This window comes from Mustela nivalis, assembly GCF_964662115.1.
Source record: "Mustela nivalis genome assembly, contig: HAP1_SCAFFOLD_809, whole genome shotgun sequence".
Taxonomy (NCBI): domain Eukaryota; kingdom Metazoa; phylum Chordata; class Mammalia; order Carnivora; family Mustelidae; genus Mustela; species Mustela nivalis.
The window spans coordinates 281,353-287,352 of record NW_028135855.1 but is presented as its reverse complement, the minus strand read 5'-3'; positions in this window follow the sequence as shown (position 1 = coordinate 287,352).

Below are 6,000 nucleotides of genomic sequence, written 5' to 3'. Positions count from 1 at the left end.
AAGAGCATTCCCATGAGAATCACCAAGGACTCACTGTGCACCAGGCACCGTCACCGGCTTTCCCTGGGACCTCGAGCTGGGATTCCATCCCGCGGGGTTTGGGACGCAGTTTGACGGGAGGTAATTCTGTCTCCTGCCGCAGTGATGGGGAAGTTCTGTGTTGAGTGCAGGCAGCACCGTGGGGTCCAGGAGTAGAAACACGGGTGGAGGGCAGGGGACAAAGGCAGCGCTGTCCCTGGGCAAAGTGTGAGGCTTGGTGCTGCTTGGGGGAGCCTCACTCTGGCCTGAACTGCGAGTGTGTTTTGGAGACATGTAGGTAAGAGACACGAAGCATTGCCAGGATGGTGAGCATGACGATGGTGACATGGTGGCCATAGGCCAGCGTGTAGTGGTTGGCTGCTTTATGCATGGTTTACGTGCTTTCCACATATTAATTCGTTTAACCCTGTGACTCAGGTACTGTGTTCATCTCCATTTTCAGACCTCAAACTGCAGTATTGGGATACAGGCGGGCTAGGGTGGTGGGGCTGGGGTCCCATCCTGGCCCGTGGCCCCACGGCCTCCCTGCTGGGGCACTCAGCCCCAGAGCCTTTGAGGGACTTGCCAGCCTGAGGGCGGTTAAGCCCAAAACCCCAGAGGAAGGAAATGACGAACCAGAAGCATAATACCCTGAACACCGTTTCCTTCCCAAGAACTCCTCGGGAAGCCCTCGGCGAGCCCTTGCGGGACCCTGGAAGGAGCAGCATGTTTGAGCCATGCTTTGTAGCATATCTGTCCTCAGGTGTTGGACGCTGTCTGAGACACAGCGGTTGCCGTGACTGGGATTGGCGTCCCGAGGGCAGACACTAGGGGTGCCGCTGACCCCGGCCCATGCACCGGGTGGAACCACGCGGAGGTGCGCAGCCCAGCTCAGCCCTGGGCCCGAGGCTGGGAAGAGCTGCTCTGGAAAATGGTCTGGCTGTGTTGGACACCGGTGGCTGGGGCGGAGGGGACAGGAAGCCAAAAAGATGCCATGAAGCAAGGGAGGAGCGGTAGTCGGAGTTCTCGTGACGAGCGTCCGTATGTGGAATGGAAAGTCGGGGAGAAGAGTTCCTATTAGGAAGATGGTGAATTTGGTCCCAAGACATCTGTGTTCTGACAGGTAGAACAGCCCAGCAGGTGTATGAGAATGAGGACAAAGGGACAGGTGGGGAGACACATTGGTGCTGTGAAGGCAGATTTCTAGTCCTCTTCTGGGAAGCAGTAATTGTGATCAGTGTTTGTGGCCCAGAGAGAAGACTAAAGACCGGGAATTCACCAATGGCTCCCTGGGCCGAGGTGGGACTCAGGGAGAGCCTGGAGCCCATCTCCAAATCCCAGCTGCACAGCTCATGACCTGTGAGCTCATTGCTCAGGGGACCCTGGCATTCTTGGGGGGCTTGATGGGAACCCCGCTCCCTGCCCAGGGTTCCCTGGATTTTTGGGGGGATTGATGGGAACCCCGCTCACTGCTCTGGGGGGCTGGGGAGGTTGGTCTTGGCTGGGGGCTAGCAGCCCCCCACTGGTGGATGCAGCCACAGCTCTGCTATTTTTAAGCGTCTGCCTCGCTCCGGTGGAGGCTGCCGGCGCCTGATGCTGAATCACGATCCAGCTTGCTAAGTGCGGCGGAGCCCATGGCCTGCCAAGTACCGGACAGGCATCTGGCTCTGCTTGGCGGGTTCCGGAGGTAGCCGGGGTTGGGGAGGGTGACACGACCCTGTGACGGGGGCCAGGCAGGCCCAGTGCGGCTGTGGTTCTTGTACGCACCCCTGGGTGTATAGACTGACAGAAGCATCTCTGCGAGTTACCGGATTGTGGCTGGCTGTGAGATGAGGACTGTGTGCATCAAACCCGGGTATCTTTGCCATCAGTGCTGCTTTCATTCCTTCTCCTAGAGCAGAAGGCACCGACGCGCGGCCATCAGAAGGCTGCCTTGCGCACGGGAGTCAGATGGAGGAGGTTGCGCGTCTTTGTCTGGGGTCCTTCTGCATTTCTGAGACAGGAAATTTAAGCAAGTCTCCTGCAGGGGAGTCTCTCCCAAGGTAGGCCTGCCTCACTTGTGCTCTCCCTCCCCGAGCACCTGTAGGTCACAGCCGGCCTTGTGTACCTCCTGTGGGGAGGTCTTCCTGCTAGAGCCCCTGGAGGGCTCACCTCCTGGGAGAGCAGGGCCATCGTTAGGCCTGCGCGTGAGTGAGGGTTTGAAGGAGTAAGCTTCCCAGTCCCGTGCTCACCTCCAGAAGGCCTTCTCTGCACCCGTGTGCCTTCTTGCCTCTTCCCCAATGCAAGGGTGATGCAGATCATGGAGCCAGCCAGCACCCTGGCTGGCTCCATACCATGAGGGGTGGCTTTCCCCCGTCGGCTGAAGTGGCCCCTTGGAGGCTCCCAGAAGTTTCTAGAGCCTGAGCTGTCCATTGCAGAGGCAGGGTGGAGTTCCTAGTACTGGGCTGTCATGGCAAGGGGAGCGATGGACAGCATAGGCTGCCTGGCTTCTTGTACCTTCTTCCTTGTGGGATGCATGATATTGTGGTGCAGACAAGCATGTCACAGCCCCGGTTGAGACCATGGAGTCCTCCTTAGGGAGCATGATTAGTGCAGGAGGCTTGTGGGCCATCGCCCGGGGCAGGTGTGCCCTGGGCGAGGGTCATGGCGGCGGGCCTTAGGGGCTGTGAGGTTTGGCCCACACATTTCTTGGCCCATGGATGTGCCGCTCTCAGGCTTATGAAGCTCCTGGCGTCCCAGAATGGCAAGAGTCACGGGGTGTGAGGACAGGTTCCTCCACAGCGGTCCTCCTCGGCCAGCCCGGGACAGAACCGAGTCTCTTTCCTCAATCCCAGCTCCCTCTTTGACCCGCCGCAGTGTGCTTCCAGCCCCCATGGCTCCGAAATTCTCCTGGGAGGTGTTGCCCTGGGAGGATGTGGGAGTGCCAACCCACGGACACTGTAGAGTCATCTGTTCTCAGTGCCCTTGAGCTCTTTGTGGCCCTTGATGGCTCTTTCTAGAGACTCCCCTCCTGTGGGCACCAGGCATCACTCACCAGTTGTTCCTCCTTCTGCTCCGTCTGTCTGCCCGCACCAGCCAGTGCAGCCAGGTGTCAGTTTCCACCCAGACCTGGGGGTCCTCCTTCCCCATGGAGTTCTCCCTGCACCTGCTCATGGTCTGTGCCTATGGGACCTCGTCTCACCATCCCAAGTCTCCCTGGGCAGACCTCCGGAGTGTGTGACTTTGGGGTCAACCCTATGTAGACCCTCCTGAGATGACCCAAGGCATCTCTGTAGTGTGTGGATACCGAGCACCCTGTTCTCAGCTTGTGATGAGATGCAGCATCCCAGCATGGATCCCAGGGAGTCCCCCCTCCACAAAGGCACACGCTGTTCCTCCTGCCCGACCGAGGACAGATCTCATCCCCTCCTGTAGCACTTGACTGCCCTGCGGTCTTTTTGGATGTGAAGAATGTGCCAGAAGTGACACTGTGTTGTTCAGGGCTGACCCCTGAGGGTCCATCCCATGCTCCCACTTCCCTGCAATCCTGCCCCCATGCTGCTGGGGGGAGGGGCCACCTGCAAAGAGAGGCCCTCGGGGAGGACAGACAGCAGGCTCTGCCTGCTGGATGTCTGCCCAGCCTGTAGGAGAGCTCCCGACCCCTGCCGGCCAGCAGAGGGCCGCTGTGCATGTGTCCCTGCACCATCAATCCACACTCACGGGAGATGACCTGACCCTTTGGTTTCTAGCCCCCAGATGCTGGAGCCGCATTGGGCGACTGGAACTGGGAGCCACAGCAGGTTTTACAGGGAAGGTGTGCTGCCTTTGACATGGGTTTGTGATAAGTCTATGTACCTGATCTGGCAGGTTGACTGTGTGTCCTGAGGTGAGAGGCAGGGGAAGGGGTGCTGTGAGGGGAGACTGAAGGGGTCGTTGGGGAGCCCCCCTCTGCTGGGGACACGGGCATCACCTAGATCCCGGTCTTCCACTCCCAGGCGGCAGTCTACTGGGGGGTGAGCCGTATTTCCCAACCTCGCCGCAGGCCTGCTGTCCCGCCTCTCTGCACACATTTCTGCGCCCGTTGCTGGTGTAGGGTTCAGGCAATGCCCTGCACCCCATCCTCCCGTGGTGGATGTCCAGGTCACCCAGACGGTGGAGATAGAGCCCTGTGGGCACAGGTGGAGGCCAGCACGCTGCCTGGGGACCCTGCAGCCACACCCTAGGGATCCCAGGAAACCCGGGCAGACATTTGCTGGCTGCAGCGGGCCCGCAGTCCCACTCATCTAGAGTGGGGCCCTTAACTCCGTCTTATGGAGGGAGGGGCATCAGACACTTGGGGACCAGCTATGGCACCATCCCGGAGGCACTGAGTTTTTCCACTCCTGGCTTGGCTTCTCTTTCTACCGTGAAAACGCAGTATCTCAGACGGGACTTCCCCTCCCTGAATGCTGGGCCCTGTGGTGGGAGAGTGGCCGTACTGTGGTTGCCTCGGGTGACAGTGATGGTACCACAGGCTCTGGAATGGGGCTTGCTTGTTAGTGCAGCAGAGGCGGGTCGGGCCCCCTGGCCAGAGGGCCAGGACGCAGGGCAGGATGCAGGCCCGGCCGAGACGGAGGGAGCTAGCTGTAAGGCAGAAGGAGGATGGAAGGTGGAATGAGGAGGGCTTGGTGGCCAAAAGTCTGCGGGGCTGGGAGGGAGCCGTCCGGGGAACCCCAGGAGCCCCTGCATTGGGTTGTGTCCCACCTCGTGGCCAGCCGGCCATCAGGGAGGGCTGAGTAAAGGAGTCCCAGAGAAGCCAGAGGAGTCTGCGTAGAGGGCAGCTGGTTGAGGGGGTCCTCGAGGCGGCCTGGCTTGGGTGATCCCCCAGCAGAGTGCGCTGGAGTCCCGAGGGCCCAGATCTGAGCTGGTTCAGCGCCGTGTGCTTAGGAACTCACTCATTCATGGTTCCTTCAGCCAGCTACCATGTTGTGAGGACCTGCTCTCTGCTGGGCCCGTTTCTCTGCATGGGGCACAGAGGCATGGACAAGACAGATTGTAGCCAGCCCTCAGGAGTTGGAAGTCCAGTACACAGGTGACCCTGGCCTCCTGCCCACACCCTGCGTCCGCAGGGGAGGTGGTCTCTCCAATCCTCTCTGCCAGGACGTCTGATGGCACCTTCCTGGCACCACACGCCGCTTTACCTGGTGGCTACGTGCCACGTTTGGCCGGTGGCTTGAACCTCTGTCCCCATTCCCACATGCTCCTCTCTGTGTCAGCCTTTCTCATCCGTCCTGTGTGGACATGGACCCTCATGTGAGGATGGAGGTGTTCTTAGAGGAAATCCTCCATGTGAGGGATGGGGAGGTCCTGGCCCATGGAAGCTCTGCTTCTGACACTGGGGCCCCTGGTGTCCTAGCACAGGTGTGACCTTCACAGCCCCAGCAGGGACGGTTCTATCTGCTGCCCCACATCCAGTTCCAAAAATAACATCTGTTAGACTCTCACGGACTTCATCTCTAACTTCTGTCCCCACAGCTCCTTCACGCTCACATTGACAGCATCTCCGTTCCCCAGCGTGGTTGGGAAAATGAGTCAGAGTCTACCACGTCTCCTTCTCAGGGCTGGTAAGTGCTGCAAAGCATACATCCTGTTTTCCTTTTTGTTGTTGAAGAATGTGTGCCAAATTTCCACAAGAGAGGATTCTTGTTATTAGTGAGGAGCTTTTATTAGGAGGGCTTTTTCCTCACTAGCAGAGTGGGAACCAGTAAGAGTGTTTCTGGGGTTGGGCGAAGGCTGGTCAGACGGAGGTCAGGAGGTCTAGTGGACACTTGTCGTTGGAGATTGTTGCTGGCCGATCAGCACGAGGGGTTTGCCTTCAACCCATCTCAGAGCCATGCTGAGGGGCACAGGCATCTTGGAGCCAAGAACACTGAGCCTCGGACCCGTGGCCAGCTTGGTCACCCTCGCTACACCCCGTCCTCTGCTTCGGGACGTCCAGGTGGGAGGGTGACATCTTCTGGCCTG